Here is a 20,027-nt window from a genome sequence, read left to right on the forward strand (position 1 = left end):
TCTCACAAATACGCGTAAACTCAACAAGATTTCCCGAGAGGGTCTTACGGTTCCTGGGAACCGCAATGAGATCACACGGGGGAGTTTACGTTAACTCACCGGCGAATGCCAAGGGATTTTAACTTTACTCCCCCTGATTGCATCACCATGTGTATTCGCCCTTAACCATGTTCACCCTCGGGAAAATGCCTGGGAGTTTTTCTTGGGAACCTTCGACGGAAAAATTTGGGTAAGTCTGTCCATTTGTCTGTTTTCCAATCTTACGATAATCTAAAGTTTAATCGGCGCCTAACGACAACCCAAACCACCGAACCCATCTACAGCGCCCACCAATATTTCTCAAGGTTCAGCGTTAATACTTTTGCGTTCGTCAATTAAAAAGCAATGATTCCGCATATCTGAGGCGTTATATCATCATGTCAATAGGCTGTATGTGTGCCTTTTTACTAGAAGAGGCTTACAAAGTCATTCTAAGGACCGTAGCGCTTATCACGCTGCACTGACGATGCAACGATTGCACGAAAAGGCGAGCGTTTCCAACGCTTTGCTAAGGCGGCAGGGTGGTGGCACCTACCCGTCGCCTTGCGTTCTTCACCTTATCACTTCAGGGACGGGCACGCACGCCGCGCGCGCTTCGGTGTCCAAGATAACTGTCAGATAGCGCTCATGTCTCACGTGTGGCGTCACTTGATGCGCTCGTTCGCCTCCGCTGCACGCTCGAGCGTCACCCCCGGAAGCTTTTCAGGCCTGCGCGTCACGTGACGTGACGTCGACGACGTCACATCGCGCCGGCCGGCCGGCCGCCCTTCGCTGGGTGGCTGCGCCAGCCGCGAGCGCCCTTCACGCCTACCGACTCGGGCGAGGTTCCTTGACACCATGTCCGCACGATTTATCAAGGTATCCATTGATTGTATGGTTTAACGCGCCGACGCAATGCAGGCGATGAAGCGCGCCGTAGGGGAGAGCTCAGGATCAAGTTTTACTACCTGGGAATCTTTATTGTGTGCCGAAATCTCGTACACACGGGCGTTTTTGCTTTTCGCCTCCATCAGAAATGCGGCCGCCGCAGCCGGGTATCGAAACTGCGCCCTAGTGCTCACCGTTGCGGGGGAACTTATCAAGGTATCAAGAAATAATGAATATCGTGAATGGAATAATGCGTATTTATTTATCACAGCCAGACTCCGTCTGTACAAATATCACAGTGCACATTGTTCTCGGTCCAGGCAGACGACAGGCAACACAAGATGTTGCCCTTAATGCTGAAAATATGCCAAAAGTACAAAACACAATATCTTGCCACATAAAACTCAGAAAACAAAACAGATTGTAACAGCAAAAACATCCCCGAGCTTTGGAACAGAAAAAGCACACTTTCATTTAAATTGTAGGTTAGAGGAAAACATACCATTCGTTTATCATAGTAGCAGTAGCAACACAAGGTATCAGGTTCAAACACTTGCCGAAAAATACAATACAAAAGAACACTGGTGACTAAATTGTGGTCCACAGCATGATAAATGACAGAAAGAAAAGTAATTGTACTGCCACAGGTAGGTGCATGTCCTAGGGAAAAAATCAAACAAAAATCTAAGAAAAAAACAAATCACAGTGCACAACATGTCTGTACACAGAGTGCACAAGGAAAGTGTACACAGCTTAGGTACCAAAACGGACTGTACAACTGCTACAGTGGGCACCGAGGCAGTTCGAGTTAAAAAAAAAAGAAAAAAGTACAGCACCTTTAAAAGCTAACAACTTGTAAAGAGATACAAAACTGGAAACAAGGCTCAAACAAGGGAATGTATTGCTTGAGCCAGGTGGCAATAAGTGCAGCGCTCCTCAGACAGCATCGACAGGTTGTTCAAAATTTCCAACAAGGAACTTACTTTTTGAACTGAGTCTGGTACAACAGCGCTACCAAGGTTCTTGATTGGTGAACCTTGATAGCAGGCAAAGACTTCAAGGTTTGCAAACACGGTCAATGACGCATTCAAACAAGGTTCACGATAGTCGATAATGTTCAAAAACATGGAGCACTCTTCTTTATGAATCACAGTCCACTTTGGAGACACTGACACCCCTTGCAGGCGAGCCCTTAGTTCTTCGAGGGACGAAAACCGGTCTCGTTTTTGCTCCGCTTCATATGACGCCAGCGACTCTTCTACAGCACGGGCGAGTTGGGAGGCTTCTTGTCGGCTCCTCTTGGCGTCAGGGGTTTCTCTCGTGCTCTGGTCTCGTACTGATAGGTAGGACGGACAGCCGGAAAATACCGTTGGGACAGATCCAGGACGCAACCGTGGTACTGGAAGTGCAACTTCAATAACTCTCCCTGTCCTTGGATCCGTCTACGATGTCGTCTTCTCAATGCATGAAGCGTCGAAATGATTCGCGCACACCTGCAAAAACGTTTCAAGAACGTCTGAGACGCCACTTCTCAAAAGAAAAAAATGCGCTCCCGTTTGCATGACCGCGTTTACAGTCCGTGTAGCTAAAACAAAGTCTACCTACGTTTCGCAAGCATCTAAATAAAAGCGCTGCGCTAAGCGGTACAAGCAACATGAAAGGAAACACGGGAGCGTGATGTCACCGCACTCCACGAAGCGCTTCCACCGAGAGCTTGCAAGAATGGACGACACCACGGCACTGTTAGTGAACAAAGCGCAGCTGACCATCCTTGCTGCGAACGCTGCTGGCGTCAGCGCTTCGCGAGGCCCGGCGGCCACACGCTCAAGTATTTCCCATCATAGGTGATTTCTACCCGAACAAGCAACGACAAGCTAAGAACAGGAGCATCTCAAATTCTTACCTTAGTGCACGAAGTCGGCACGAAGTCCTTCCTAGGAATGGCGCGTAGCCATTGTTTGAGAGCGTCGGCGTCTTTAGGGAAGGAAAACACTTGTATCTTCTTTCCTGTTTTGTAGTTGCCGGTGCATCCGGGTACACAACACTTATTCGGCATTGTCGCATCACTCCAGCATCACGCACGGAAACGAAATTGCCGCAAAACAACAACGGAAAGCAACAAACGTGAAACACCGTCAACACCACGCCGCCGAACCGTCACCACCGCCGCCCGCGCTGCGCTCGCAGCCGCTGCGGCTTCCCCGAGAGTCGGCCGGCCGGAAATGACGTCAAATTGCTGGGCGCAGGCCTGAAAAGATTTTCCGGGGGTGACGGCTCGAGGCACTCCGACACAGCGCCTTCAGAATACCAGTGACCAATTTTCTTGCGCAGAACATCAAATTAACGTTTTGTTCACTCTCTACAGACGCAAGACTATCTGTCTTTCGACGACATTTGCAGTGTAACATGCTCTACCATAGATTTTGAATTGGGCTTCGTGTCCAAACGATATCTATTCACGGGACGGCTTTATGTTCTCCCATAGTAAAGTACCTCGTACTGTAAATCGTTAACAACTTTTTCTAAACACAGTGTAACATGCATATACGGTGCTGATTTCTTCGTGTTCATCTACGTGAATACTGTTCATCATCGTGTTCTTTCAATTTTTTCCTTATGTAATTCTACCTATCTTCTTTGTCTTCTTTCTAATATCTTTCTTTGTACCTTTATCTCTTTTTACATAATGATCACCCCTTTCCCTCATAACACTCACCTTGCTCCTCCTCACTCTCACTCTTTTTTCGATCCACTCGCTAACCTATTCTAAGCAAAGTTATGTCATGCTTCACCCTCTTTTCGCAAATGTTTTCTTTACCCCGTTTTCTTTACCTTCACCCTCACTTCATGCGCGTGACTATTCAGTGATATAGCTGTTGTACTGCTGCATATTCTACACTGTGCAAGGCTATACCAAGCTTTGGAATCTCTCTCCTGCTCTTTTCTTTTCTTCTTGTCTTCGCATCACTTATCCTCACAGTCACTTTTTTTTTCAATTGCCCCGCCGCGGTGGTGTAGTGGCTAAGGTACTCGGCTGCTGACCCGCAAGTCGCGAGTTCAAATCCCGGCTGTGGTGGCTGCATTTCCGATGGAGGCGGAAATGCTGTAGGCCCGTGTTCTCCGATTTGGGTGTACGTTAAAGAACCCCAGGTGGTCAAAATTTCCGGAGCCCTCTACTACGGCGTCTCTCATAATCAAATGGTGGTTTTGGGACGTTAAACCCCACAAATCAATAAATTATTTTTTTTCAATTCATTTCCTTGTTCACCATCAGTACAGAATAAAGTCTCGAAGTTCCAAAACTGACAGGAGAACCTCTTATTAGTCATTTGTTAATATTAATCAATTGCATGGAAAGGCAAAAAGCAGTTAAACAGTAAAAAATGACGCGAGAAATAATAAGCAAATTTTATAAGAAAAAACAACAATGGAAAGAACCAACAAAAGGTAAATCTGTACAAGAAGCGTAATTTACGGGAAAATGGTACAGAACTAATTATAAATGATAAACATAGCAATCAACGTAACTTACTGTTGTTACAAAACGGACCCCTGCAACTGCCTTGACTGGACTCTGGGGTCCTACCTGTATAATAATAACCAGCCATTATATGTATGATACACAATAAAATTTATTTATTTATTTATTTATTTATTACATAGGCATAAGGGTTTGTAAAAAAAACACGGTGTACAATTGATGTATAAATACTGAAACATGCTGGCAACTAATTTTAACAAAATCTTAAATTTCTAAAGACAACAAACCGAAAATTGGAGAAAAAAGTTCGACACAATTCTTTGATACATAGTGTGGGAGTATTATTGTAACGGAATAAAATAAATGCTTTACGTATATAATTATTATGAATCGATAGCGAGCAATGTTGTTAGTAGATGTGTCTTCATGTGTTTTTTTATTATAATGTTGTGCAGCATGCATGAATATCTAATGGAAATATATTCCAGTGTTGAATGGCAGTGAAAGCAGTGGTGAATCACTCATATTGGTATTTATTTGGGAAAGTAAAATGTCGCTGTTAAATGAAAATCTAGTGTTATTACTATTAGAGCAGATGCTCAAAACGTATTGATAGTGATTTCATGGTTACGTGTGTGATATATTAGTAAAAACAGTTTTAGCTTAATCATGTATCGTAGTGGTAGTATGGTTAAAAAAGTGTAATTTAGTACCGAATGAGACATGTACCTAAAAAACTTATGATCCACAAGGCTTGATTCTCTAAATGTTGTAGATGTGTTAAATCTGTGGTGTATGTGTTCCCCCAGACGGAAATGCAGTATTGAAGGTGGTAATGTGTAAATGCGTAATAAAGTGAACATCTGATATGCTGTGGGGAAAACTAGCGTGTTAAAACGAGTACTCTCATACCGTAATCGATCTCTCTTTAAGATCATTTCAGCATGCCGGTTAAACTTAAGATGACAATTGAGCTTGACCCCAAGAAAGATGACTTCGTGTTGCAGGTTAAAGAACATGATCATTAAGGATAAGTGGGGGTGCAGATGGAATGACACAATAATTTCTAAGAAGCATGAATGGGGCTTTAGGTGTATTGATACGAAGTTTGTTTTTTTTATGCACCAAACAGATAAGTTGCCCAGGTCACAGTTGAGTCGGGTTATTATTGTATCCATGCAATCGCTAGAAATAAATGTAGTGGTGCCGTCAGCATGTAAAATGGATGAGATGCTAGTTAGGCAGTTGGGAATATGATTAATGTATACGAGAAATAAGATGGCACCAAGAAGTGAGCCTTGTGGGACACCCATTATGACTGGTTTAACAAGTGATAGTGAACCTTCGAAATTTACAATCTGCGTTCTGTTAGTTAAATAGCTTCGAATGAGTGAAAGTGCTGGGCCACAAATTCCCTCTGCTTCCAGCTTATGATATAGGATGTCACGAGAGGTGGTCATGAGAGATGTCATGAGAGATCTACAAATCTACAAAGAGATCTACAAAATCTACAACTACTTAGCCGACAATATGGCCGTTGTCAAGGCCATGCTCTAATTTGTCAGTGAATGATAAAATAGCTATTTCAGTGGAATAGTTTCTGTGGAACTCATGTTGTTCAGGTAATAGAGGTTTAATTTTTTTAGGAATAGTTTGCTCAGTGGTTAACAAGCAGCATTTCTATGATCTTGCTAAAGAAAGGGTAGCATAGAGATTGGCCGATAGCTAGATATTTATTCTCTGTCACCTTTTTAGGAGCAAAGCTTCTTATAACGACACCCGTTCGTCCCTCGTAGTCTGTAACAAGTATAACATTTTGACCTCCAAGGTGGTGCCGGCGAGAGACTTCTTCTGTGCGTTGTTGAACAATAAAAAATAGTGCTCAATGTACATGTTAATGGCTGCTAATGGGGATTGAAAGACAGGAGCATTCGGTTTTTAGTTACGCGCAGGCTGCGATTACCATTAGCAGCCATTGGCATGTACATTGAGACCTATCTGACAAGAAAGGGTTGCTACGTTATACTCGCTGGGTGTAACCCTCCTTAGCTTTAGAAATGTTTAGCGAGCGTTGAGCCGCAGTGCCATGAATACAATGAACTTGTATATACCATGAATGAACTCGAGGTGGTTAAAAATGGGAAGTAGATACGAAGCGCAAGCCGTAAGAAAGTAAAAGCCGAATTCTTCACCTATCATTTCCCGATAGCAGCCATTGGCATGTACATTGAGCACTATCTGACTGAAAAAGTTGCTACGTCATACTCGCTGGGCGTAACCTCCTTGGTTTTCGAAAGGTTTAGCGAGCGTTCGTCCGCAGTGCCATGAATACAGTGAACTAGTATATACTATGAACTCGAGGTGGTTAAAGGTGGGAAGTGGACCTGAAACGCAAGCCGTAAGAAAGTGTGCGTGTGCCACCTCTCGTTTAGTCCTTGGAATGTCCGCTGGATGGCGGTGCTTCTATATGGGGAATATATGACGAAAAGATGCGAGATGGTGGTACTTGGAGCGTTGAATAGATGGACGAACGGACACAAAGACAGATGCATGGATGGGCGCATGAACGGACGGAGGGGCGGCTGCATGGACGAACGCAGGGACGGACGCGCAAACAGACGCACGCACGGACGGGCTGATGGACGCATGGACGGTCACACTGACGGATGTATGGACGGACGGAAGCAAGAACGACTGGACGGACGAATTCTTTGCCCCACTCTCCATCATTCACTACATGGATATGCTACCATTTTTTTAATATGGGAGTTATTTTACCGTGCTTTAACTTGTTGGGAAAACACATCTTTTAAAAAAGTGGTTAATTATATGCGCCAATACTTCAACAATGTAAGGTGATAATATTTGATTTTAGAGGGCTCTAAATCGTCAAGACCAGGTCCAGTAGTCCGTAAACTAGGGATTGTGTCTGACACTATTTTGTCTGAGGTGCGATATAGATAAAATAAATAAGGGGTCTGATTGAGTATTGACTGGGTTGCCTGAGTGTTGACTGTGTGACAGTGATTGAGTGTTGACTGTGAATGATCGGGTGTAGGACGGCATAAAGCATTGAATTCATTTGCGAGGTCAGTGGCTTCCGTTACCATCCTTGTTCCTGTATTCACTCTATTAGAATTGCGCCTAGGGGAAGATAAATGAATAAATGACCTGATTGTATCCCATCTTTTACGAGTGTCATTTTTCTGTTTGGTTATTGAATTCTCAAAGTAGGTATGCTTAGCTTCTTTCAAGAGTTTGCCGCGCGTATTATAATAAGCTACATATCGCTTCTGCAACGTTACATTGAAAGGCTGGCGCTTGAACTTTTTGTGAAGGTTTTCATGTTTATTAATGCTTTGTAAGAGGGCTGTTGTTATCCATGGGTTTCTTGGAGCTGAAAACCCGTGTGAGACCTGTGTTATGCTCATACACTGTAAGTACGCCGTTCTAACTTTGTTATTAAATTGCTGGAATGCGATGACTGGATCATTTGCTGATAGAATTGATTTCAAATTTGTTTGACGAATTTCGTGGTGATCGAGAGTGTCCACGTAGCGGCAGTGTAGGACGTAGCATCCCTACACGGTTGCGCTTAGTAGGTAAGCCTAGTGCAGACCTATATCCACAACTTGAAAGTGTTGAAAGTGTGTTTTTCTTGTGTTTCTGTGCACATGCATGTTGGTTGAGTTTAAAAATTCAAAAACGGGGTAGTGGTCCATAATATGAACAACGATTACTCCAGCAAGTTCTTCAATTTATGATTTTGAATATATGTAGCCTATTAATGATTTGAAACCACGAGAGGGACATCTGCCAGGGACAGCTATTGGTGAATCTAGGCCACAATTTTCATAGCATGTGGGGTAGTTAGAGCAATGACTATCATTAGGTGTCACAGAACGAGCGCTCAAAAAGGGCGCGCCGCCAAATTCTCGCGACGAAACGCCCGAAACGCCGGAGTGACGCCGAGAGGTCAAAAGAAAAAGAAAAAAAAGAAAACAAGCTCTCCGGGAGCGCGACTCTCTCCCCTTGGAAGCGTGGCTTCGCCGACGAACCTCCTAACCCCACATCGGCGGCCGAGCAAGCACTCGAAATTTCTAGAAGGAAAGAGGCGTGGTCATGCCAAGTTGAGTCATCCGTCGCGGAGGGCATTCGAACCGTCTCGCCCTCTCCCCAGCCTTCGCTGCGTATCGCTCCGACGAAACGACGAGAACCTTCTGGAATCTCGCGCGGAAGGTATTTAATCGAGCAGCCGAGACGAGAGAGCAGGAGAAGACGGAAGTTAGCGCCAGAGCGCGTAGGGATTCCGCCGTGTAGTCGGCGAAGGTTTTGACCGTAGCGACAAAGCAGGAGAAGAGGATTTCCACCTGAGGGGTGAAGGCTCGAGCTACAGGCAAGAGCGTGCGTCTACCGCTATCGAGCGAAGACGCGTGGCAACAGCTGCGTGTGTGAAGCCGACGTGTTTCCGGCGAAGAAGTTTGAAGCTTGGAGAGTGGCCAATTGAAGACGCGAGGTTTCCTGGAAGAGAAACTTCGGCGAGGTTTCCTGGAAGAGAAACTTCAGGGGCAGCGGAACGACAACAACGCTGAACTTTGAGTGAGTGATTCTCGGAATAGTATCATCCAGACTTTTGTTCCAAGAACTTTGGACTGGATATGTTTTCTATCTTTTTAGTCTTTAAGTGTCTTGGTTGTTCAATGCATGCGACTGCATTGTAGTGTGTATTGTTGTCTGTGTCCGTTGTTTCGAGTGTGGCTGATTGTACTGTGTAGTACGTTGTTTGATTGGTGACATATTGTATGCAACTATTGTGGAGTGTGCATATTTGTGTATTGTGTTTTTTATCTGCCATTATTCTGAATATAACTTTGTTTTGGTTATCAACTCTCAGCTCTGACTTTTTCTTTGGGCCACAGCCGGCGTCCGCTGGCGCGCCAGAAAGGATCACTTCTAAATTGTCCACGCTTTCGTGGTGCGGTTCTCTTGGAATTAGCCCGGCGATCGCCTCCCTAAATAACGGGACTTGTGACAAATTATCTTACGTCCGCGACACAGGACCTTTTGGTGCACAGTGTGCCCAAAGTAGTGAGAAAGAGCCTCGAGTTGTTGATACTGCTATCGGAACGATTTTGTGTGTTGTTCAGTGTTCTCATTAACGAGTGCAGGGAAGTGTTCCGATAGACTGATTTAGGCAGATACTTTTCACACGCAGCAAGACTTTTTTTGCACCATGGATCTCGAAAAGTTAGTAGCTCTTGGTGAGAACATGGGTCTTTCTGGCGCCGAACTACGGAAGTGGGTCACCCAGAAAGAAAAAGAAGAAAAAGAGAGAGCCAATGAAGAAAAAGCAGCTGAGTTGGAGAGAGAGAAGTTGGCAGCTGAGAGAGCGAAAGAAAAAAGAGAGCAGCAGTTGAAGTTGGATTTGGAGAGAGAGAGGTTGGCAGCCGAAAGGGCGAGAGAAGAAAGAGAAGCGAGGGAGCGACAGCTGAAAGAAGAAAGAGAAGCGGAGATGGCTGAAATTGAACGGCAGCGGCAGCACAAGATGGAACTCGAGCGGCTCCGTTTGCAACAGCGAAGTGAAACTCCCGTTCAAGCTAGAGTTGAAAGCAGCGAACGGGAAGATCATGGCTTCCGCTTGAACCCAAGCAAGCTGCTCGTAGCGTTTGGTGAAAGGAAGGACGACCTTGACGCGTACCTTCAAAGATTTGAGACAATTGCAAGGAGCCAGAATTCGCCGGAAAATCAATGGGCAACTGCTTTGAGTACTTGCTTGAGTGGTGAAGCGCTCCGTGTGTACGGCAGGCTGACGCCGACCGATGCAGCCAACTACGCAAAGGTGAAAGCTGCTTTGCTGAAGCGATTTAGATTTACTGTGGAAGGATTCCGGGACAGATTTCGGACAGAAAAGCCAGCTGATAGTGAGACGGCAACGCAGTATGCCGCCCGACTTTGCCATTATTTCGACAGATGGATTGAACTTTCAGGGACAGCGCAAGAGTACGATGAGCTTAGAGAGCTCCTAATTAGAGAACAATTTCTGACTAGTTGCCACCCAAGCCTGTCGCTGTACTTGAAAGAGAGGAGAGCTATGTCACTTGAAGACATGCTTGAATTGGCTGATCAATTCTTGAAAGCGCAAGGTGGAACTAATTTGGCCAAGGTCAAGAAGGAGTGTCCCGAAGATTCGAAAAATTCGGCACCCGAACAAAAGAAGCGTGCACCGGAGAGTGTTACGCGATGTTTTCTGTGTAACCGAGTGAGTCATCGCGCGAGCAACTGTCGTACTAACTTTACGAGCCCTATGGTAGTAAAATGTGTTAAGTGTGGTCAGACTGGGCACAAAGCAGACGCATGTCGAAACGGAGCGAGTCAAACTCACCAGGTATCCTGTGTGCTAGCAGCACCGAAATCTGATGGTGATGCCGTCACCGACGGATTCGTAGAATTGAAAAATGGGGAGAAAATTCCTATTGTGGGTGCTGTAATGACAAAACAGCCAACCGGTGGCACGAAGGGAATGCCAACGCTGCCTAGAAAAGTTGCGGACAAAAAGATTATGGTGTTAAGAGATACCGACAGCTCCACTGTGATCGTGCGGAGAAATTTGGTACGGGAAAGTGAGTTAACAGGCAAAACGAAACCGGTTTGCCTAATTGACCGTACGGTTCGGATGCTTCCCGAAGCAGAAATTGAGGTTGAAACCCCGTACTTTAGCGGGAAGGTTACTGCTTTATGCATGACGACCCCCCTGTACGACCTTGTCATCGGAAACATCGACGGGGCGCGAGGACCGAATGATCCGGAATAGTGGGGAGAAGACCCTAAAATAGGGCCCTCGCTAACCCAGCGGCCGCAAGATACAGTGGAGGAGCATCCCGTGACGGACCTCACTCGAGCCCATGGTGAAGCCGCTGCGCAAGAGACAGCGAATGAGAAGATGATCGTGTTGAATGAGTTCACGTGCTGGGCAGCTGGACGTACGTCGGCACGACCTCAACCGGCCGACAGTGTAAAGATGACGGAGTCGGCCAGCCAGGCCCAATGTCGTGATATGAACACGCGGATAAATAAACAGAACGGACCCGTTGAGTGTCATGACCCGTTAGCAGTGTCGGAAGTGGCAATGATGGCTGAGACGCCGCCTCAGATACCGTCGTTGGAAGGGGCTCGCCGGAAAAAAACGAGCAAAAACAATAAGATGAGATCGAGTGAGCACCGCAAGAAAGGGCGCAAGCGCCGCTCAAAGTACACAGGATAGGTGCTGAGGTCGAATCATAATGTGTTGGGCAGTGCTGAGTGCCATATGTTGTGATAATGTTCTTGTTATCCTGTGTCACAAGTGTATGTCGAGCGAGTCAAAGTGTTCTGTGCGATGATGTGATGTATAGTGTTGTATAATTGTTGTAAAGACAGGACTTCGTACGTTGTATTGTTTGGAATGTGTGATGAAGTGTTGTAGTCATGTACCTGTGGTTATATTTCATGTGTTGTGAGATTGAATTACAATATACAATTGTATAGAGTGATCTATTGTGAATGTGACGTGTTATGAGTGACGGACAATGTTACAGTCTTTCAGAGTGTGTGGTGACTGTTCGCGCTCGTTTGTGCGGTTTTGAATATTATGAGATAATACTCCTATAGTGGGGGGCAGTGTCACAGAACGAGCGGTCAAAAAGGGCGCGCCGCCAAATTCTCGCGACGAAACGCCGGAGTGACGCCGCGAGGTCAAAAGAAAAAGAAAAAAAAGAAAACAAGCTCCCCGGGAGCGTGACTCTCTTTCCTCGGAAGCGTGGCTTCGCTGACGAACCTCCTCACCCCACATCGGCGGCTGAGCAAGCACTCGAAATTTCTAGAAGGAAAGAGGCGTGGTCATGCCGAGTTGAGTCATCCGTCGCGGAGGGCATTTGAACCGTCTCGCCCTCTCCCCAGCCTTCGCTGCGTATCGCGCCGACGAAATGACGAGAACCTTCTGGAATCTCGCGCAGAAGGTATTTAATCGAGCAGCCGAGACGAGAGAGCAGGAGAAGACGGAAGTTAGCGCCAGAGCGCGTAGGGATTCCGCCGTGTAGTCGGCGAAGGTTTTGTCCGTAGCGACAAAGCAGGAGAAGAAGAGAATTTCCACCTGAGGGGTGAAGGCACGAGCTACGGGACAGAGCGTGTGTCTACCGCTATCGAGCGAAGACGCGTGGCAACAGCTGCGTGTGTGAAGCGGACGTGTTTCCGGCGAAGAAGTTTGAAGCTTGGAGAGTGGCCAATTGAAGACGCGAGGTTTCCTGGAAGAGAAACTTCGGTGAGGTTTCCTGGAAGAGAAACTTCAGGGGCAGCGGAACGACAACAACGCTGGACTTTGAGTGAGTGATTCTCGGAAGAGTATCATCCAGACTTTTGTTCCAAGAACTTTGGACTGGATAGGTTTTCTATCTCTTCTGTCTTTAAGTGTCTTGGTTGTTTAATGCATGCGACTGCATTGTAGTGTGTATTGTTGTCGGTGTCCGTTGTTTTGAGTGTGGCTGATTGTACAGTGTAGTACGTTGTTTGATTGGTGACATATTGTACGCAACAATTGTGGAGTGTGCATATTTGTGTATTGTGTTTTTTGATCTGCCATTATTGAGAATATAATTTTGTTTTGTTTATCATCTCTCGGCTCTGACTTGTTGTTTGGGCCACAGCCGGCGTCCTCTGGCGCGCCAGAAAGGACCACTTCTAAATTGTCCACGCTTTCGTGGTGCGGTTCGGGGGGCCGATACTGCGGCCCTTGGAATGAGCCCGGCGATCGCCTCCCTAATTAACGGGACCCGTGACATAAGGTGAGTAATTCCTATGTTTGTGTCACCGAGAATGATGACATTCTTGTTTTTATTAGCAATAACGTTCAAGATAGCATCTAGCTGAGAGGAAAATAGAGCAGGACAAGATGACGGGTAATCGTATATAGATTTAATGATTGTGTTTTAATGTTAAAGGAAAGGAATGACGTGTATAATTCTAAAAATACCGACTCAACATTAGAACATGAGAAAGACAGATCGTGGCGACGACGACACGACTGATTATCTTGAATCAGATGGCTGAACCACCATAGCAGGAGTCCTTACGGATGCATGCCTCCATTGTATGGGCGGGAATGCCAAATTACACTATATCAGCGTTCGACAGCCATGTTTCTGAGAGGCAGACAATAGTGAAGGGGTTATTTAGATTAGAAAAGAAATGAACCATGCTATCACTGTTCTTTGAAAGGCTGCGTATAATAAAAGGTATCAAAGATTTGTGGGTGTGTTTGGCGTTTTTAAGTGAACATTTCAGTTCTTCTGAAGAGAGATACATTGTCGTGAAAGTATATCTGATTGAATAAGCAAACAAGGAAACTTGGACAGCTGTGGAGCGATAAGCGAGAGGTCGCTAGTGCAAAAAGTGATGTACACGCGAGTTCCCTATGTCTTGCTGGCTTTCATGCGGCAATTATCCGTTCTCGAGAATTTCCAGTTGTGTTGCTTTTTTTTAACTCAAGAGCTTGCGCGAACAGACGTTTGTTGTCTTGCGTCAAGTGGTCATTCCACAATACTTTAGTCTCTGCAGAGAGAAGGAAGCCTAGAGTCGTAGTGTTTAGGCGTGCTTTTAGGGCTTTTTAAGCGTGCTTTTTCCTTGTAAATTCAGCCTCTTTAGAGCGGGAGCACAAGCATGCAGTCATATTGTTGTCTTTCTTTGCTGGGATGCGGTGGACAGTGTCTCAGTAAGTTGGCTCCACAGGGCATCCAATCTTCGCCCCGATTTTCTGCAGCACAGCTACGCAGCCTTCGCCCTTTGTGGATGGCACCACCCTTATTTCGACATTACGAAAGTACGGCTCGAGGTCAGCTATCCTTCTAGACAGCTTTGCGTTTTACATGGTTAGGGTTTTATTTTCCGCACTCACAGCATCGTACTTTTCCTTGGATTCTACCTACAGCTGGTTTTATCATGCTAGTGGCGTAACGAAGGAGGGGGGGGTAGGGGAGTGTGAACCCCTTCCCCAAAATTTTTCGTCCAACACCCTCCCCCCTTCACAACCATCACCACAACTTACCCAAGTTATGTTTTTTTTTGGTCGCTTCGCGTGTACATGATTTAGAAACTAAGCGCTGCTACTATCACAATATCATTCCTGGGCGCTTTTACAATGAATAACGTCTGCATACGAAAAAAACGTAACGCGGTGTTTCTCAAGACTTTGGAACACTATGAAATTTCGGGCAGAAATCTCAGCCGTGAGTGATTAAGTTGACTCGGCGATGGTATTAGTGCTTCAGTGGTGGTCATACTTGTACCGACCAAAACACATCTCACCGGAGCCAATCACTGTAACCATTATTTTCAATAGGTAGAGTTTCGTTTTAGTGGAAAAAGCCAGACACTGTTCCAAGGTCTGATAGGCCACGTTAAAGCATATTACAGGGTGACTCTTCGTACGTATATCAAAATATACGCAAATCAGAGAATAACACTTATATCGGACCTTCGCGCGTTCTTCTAACATCTAAACCCAAACAGACACAAACGCACACACACAACACACACACACGCACACAGCAGAATATTCGGTTTATACACCTAACTTCGCTTTTATGTGATTGTACAATATATTGATACACAATTTTACTCTGCCCTAACGCTTAAAGGCATTCCGAAGTGTTGTGTATTGACGAAGGTGCTCCATTGATGGCCTGCAGGTAGCAGGATCGAATGCCTGTCGTATTTTTCATGTAGATGAAAATGCTTGAGGCCCGTGCAGTTTGATTTAGGTGCATGTTAAGAAACCAAAGTGGTAAAATTTCCAGAGAACCCCAAAACGGCGTTTTTCGTAATATTATCACCGTTTTGGGAGGTTAAACGCCATCAATTGGCCATTAACAACTATGTTTTTACTGCTGTTCGGGAAATCTCAATCCAAGAACGACTTAAGTTAACCATCTTCCTTGATTTTTAGCAAACGCCTTGGATTAATACTGTACACACATTAAGCTGAAGCCTTCAACTTTCTCTGTAAATAACAGAGATCATATTTTCCGGGCGGACTTGCATTTCACGGTGGATGTTCACAGAGTGATGCCGAACAATCTTTCATTTGTTGTTGTAGCTCTCAGGTACAACTTTAGGCATCTCAGTGATGAAAAAGAGCGTCCCACTTCAGCTGTGCATGCTCATAGACATAGTTACCATAATCTTTAAAAGACGGTGCACGTTTGCACAGAATACGTTTGGGCAATTGGCAACCGCTTGCATCGCAGACATGATCAGCGTTTCTCTCTTCCCTCGCTTTCATTTCGCAGCACTCACTGCTAACTTCCCTTGAAATGCCCAAGTTGACATAATGCTCAAGTGAACGTCAGCAAATTTCTCGGCTGTTGGAAGAGTGGTAGATTCGGGAATACTCTGCGGGAGAAGAGAACAAAGCGTCTTCAAGGTATGTTGATGCCTTTTAAAGCACTTATTGAACTGGTCTGGAAGTGTTTCTCTCCCAGAACGCTTGTGCCCGTGTCTCAGTATTTTCAATTTGTTTTCCTGGAAATCCAGGGCGCTGCCGCTCCCTCCTTTGCGGTTATGCTTCAGGACACACCTGCGAATGTTCCAGGCGGGCAACCGCCGCGCCGGACTTTGTCGTCCAGGAGCGCAGCAACGCGTCGAGTGACACCGACAGTGAGGCAACCGATTTCTACTCGGACGGCTTTGAGTCATCGGATGATGACTTCACGGTCGTCATGAATCGATCTACAAAACGAATACTGCTGCGAATGGCATCGTCGGCAAGTGTTTCCACCATTAAGACTGCACCACAGCGGTGGCCGCACACCATGCTGTTTATGCCCGAAGATCCTACATCTAACTTGCGACTCCTGAACAGGCAAGTTCTTTCTGTGCTTCTCGTGGAAACCGCGCCGAATGAGATAAAAAACGTGAGGATCAATGCACGAAAGAATGTCCTTGCTGTAGACGTTATGCACCGTAGCGCATTGCAAAGCCTTCGGCACATAACAATAATCGGCAACGTGAAAGTTCGGCCAATGGTCGCTACAGGTTGTAATGACACTGTTGGCGTCATTTATGATGTGGATCTTCCCATCTCAGCTAATGACCTGCCAATACTAATAAAGCCAGTGACTGAAGGCACCCGCATCACGCACATTACCAGACTCGGCAACTCACGCTGCTTGAGGCTTGTGTTCGAGGGAGACAGCCTTCCCTCGTATGTCAAAGTTGGCCATGTACACCACTCAGTGCGTCCATACGTACCGAAGCCACTGCAATGCTACAAGTGTTTCAAGATGGGACACGTAAAAGGTGTCTGTGAGAACAAAGTTGTGTGTCCCCGGTGCGCTGAATCACACCCAAAAGACGCCTGCGGTGCCACCGTGTTACGATGTCCGAACTGCTACGGCGCTCATGAGGCCTCATCCAAAAATTGCCCGAGGGTGCGAAACAAGCACGCGGTACTCATGCTTATGGTGCGGGACAATGCAACGCAGAGTGAAGCTGCCGCTACACTACGCCGACGACGGCGTCGCGGGCGAAAACCATCACGGAAAAACTGCTCTACCGATAGAGAGATGTCATCATCTATCAAAGAGACTGACCCACATACACCGAGCTCACTGAGACGGATACTGCCAAACAGAAGAAAGGGACCGCAGTCTCAACTGCCGAACAGTGGCCCTCACTTCCACAAAGTCAACCTACTTCGGGGCCGCATCTAATCCCGCCGCCCTCGACGACCCCTTAAAGCAGTGATGCGATGAATGAAGATCAAGTGATAAGCTTGCTGCAATCGCTGATAAGTACCATGCGTGTCCTACTGAGTAATATGAAGACTTCAGCTGCGCAGACCGCACTGCATGTGCTGGACACCCTGAGTCTGGTGCTTGCAGCTCTGAGGTAAAACCATGGCCAGCGAGGCACCGTCGTTTCAAGTGGAAGTCAAGAATGCATCTGTCTTTAAGTGGAACACCAGAGGACTGAAGTCGCCCATGTCTGACTTTAGACAGTTTGTATTTGTGAACCACTCCCCCATTATCGTGATTTGTGAACCCAAACTGTCTGCTTCAATGAAGCTGTCAGGATATGAGTGCTTTATGTCCTCCATTCACAGAGACTGCAAAAAACTTATTGTATTCATGCGCCATGACCTTACTTACGTTCACCACAGAGTCTCGCCTGATGAAGGGAATCAGTATGTGTGCCTTAGTGTGAAGAAGGATAACGTTGCTTTCACGATTATCGGAGCTTACTTATCTCCATCAAGCCGCCTTACTGCGAGCGCTTACGCGGTATTCTGACATCGACTCGAAGGCCATGGGTGATCACTGGCGACTTCAATGCCCACCATTTTCTATGGGGAAGCTTCAGGGACAAGTCAAGAGGAAGAAAATTGGTGTCCTTAGCCTCGGAGTACGAACTCTGTGTTTGTAACGATGGAAGCCCTACATATTTACGCAGATCAGCCTATAGCTGCTGCCTGGACCTTACAATGGTTTCTCGCTCACTTACCCTGACTCGATAAAGGATGTCCTGCAGAATACCACGCATACATATTTGACTAGTCACAAGCGCACTGATTTCGACATCGAGCTTGAGAAACTTCGCGCAGTACGCCGTCGTGCAGAACGAAGGTACCGACGGACAAAGTGCATGGATGATTTGAGGCTGGCTAGACGCATTCAAAAGAAAATGCAGCGGCACATGGATAAACTGGCTAGGCAACGCTGGACATCTTTTTGCGAGTCGTTGGATCCACGAAAGCCCCTATCACTGATATGGTGAACTGTCCGGGGTCTTAGCACAACCTTGGGTCAGCGACACCCGTTTACATCTCTGGCACTTCACCTTCGATGCAGAGAAGAGAGATTGACGTCGCAGAACCTTTCTGTAGAAGAATTGCCGGTGATTCCAATTTCACAGTATCAAGAACGGGAACATTTGACAACCCACCGCCCTCACATGATCCCCGTATGGAATGCTAGTTTTCTATGGATGAGCTAGAGGCGGCACTGGCTCTGTGCAGACGTTCTTCAGCACCCGGACCTGACGGCATTACCTATCGTGCTCTTTGTAATCTTGGAGACGAAGCTCGGAAGGCACTCTTACGCCCATACAACGACTCCTGGCAGACTGGTACGGTTCCCCAGGCATGGAAGTCAAGTCACCTCATTCCACTTCTAAAGGCTGGTAAATCTCCTTTGGATATTGCCTCATACCGTCCTATCGCACTTGCCAGTTGTGTGGGAAAAACGATGGAACGAATGATTCTAACACGAATGGAGTGGTATTTAGAGCACTACGAAATCTATCCAGTATCTATGACCGGATTTAGGCGCGGCCATTCGTCAATCGACCACGTTGTTGATCTGGTGACATATGTTCAACACCAGAAAGCCTGTAAGAGACTGTGCGCCGCCCAGTTTCTAGACGTTAAGGGGGCTTACGACAATGTCACCCATGAAGCCATCCTTAGTGCTTTGGAAACAGTAGGTCTTGGTGGCAAGATATATATGTGGGTGTACTAGCTACTTACAGCTGAGATCATTTTACGTGATGACAGCGAATGGCCCAACACCTGATTATTACAGCAGCCGAGGAGTACCTCAGGGAGGAGTGCTAAGCCCTACCCTTTTCAACCTAACTCTCATTGGTCTAGTCGAGCGGTTACCTAGCACTGTAGAACTTTCTGTCTATGCTGATGACATCTGCATTTGGACATCAGGTGTGACAAGACCTCAGCTACGCGCCCGCCTTCAGAAGGCTGCTACAACAACGTCATGCTATCTTCGTAAAGAAGGCCTCGAGGTGTCCTGCGGAAAATGTGCAGTAGTAGCGTTCACGCGGAAACCAATGTCTGCTTACAGTATATCGAATAATGAAGAATACATATCGTTCACCAGAAGCCACAGGTTTTTGGGAGCCATAATAGATAGAAACCTGTCGTGGACTCCACACGTGAACTATGTGAAGAAGCGGCTGATCGCAACATGCCACATGTTCAAATTCCTTGCAGGAAAGAATTGGGGAGTGCCCATACCATCCCTGCTACAACTGTACAGAGTGCTGTTTATCGTATTCTTACGGTACAGCTTACCTGCAATATCTAACACCGGCAAGACCAACCTGCGCGCAATTCAGAGCGTTCAAGCCCAAGCACTTAAGATATGCCTTGGATTACCCCGCAGTGCTTCAAAGGCTGAAACCATTGCCATCGCTCAAGATCACTCGATAAATACACATATTATTACCGAGACAATGCGCATGCACCTCAGGCATTATGTCAGGACCCCTTCTCACCACATGGTGAGCCTAGCTGCTGAAAGACTTCGCACGACATACGGCACTATTGTCTACAAGCATCGCTTATCGTTTGCTAAGACATACGCACCTGCTTCAGAGCCACTGCTTCCTCCATGGAGCTTGAGCCGGTAGCGAGTTCACTTAATGATTCCAGGAATGAGGAGAAAATCGGACTTACCGACACATGCCCTAAAACAACTGAGTCTATTCCTACTCGAACAAAACTACAGTAACCACGTGCACATTTACACGGATGGCTCTACTACGCTGTCTAGTTCAGGTGGAGCAGTGGTTATACCATCACAAGGGGTAACTCGGT

This window comes from Rhipicephalus microplus, chromosome 1 (assembly GCF_043290135.1).
Source record: "Rhipicephalus microplus isolate Deutch F79 chromosome 1, USDA_Rmic, whole genome shotgun sequence".
Lineage (NCBI taxonomy): Eukaryota > Metazoa > Arthropoda > Arachnida > Ixodida > Ixodidae > Rhipicephalus > Rhipicephalus microplus.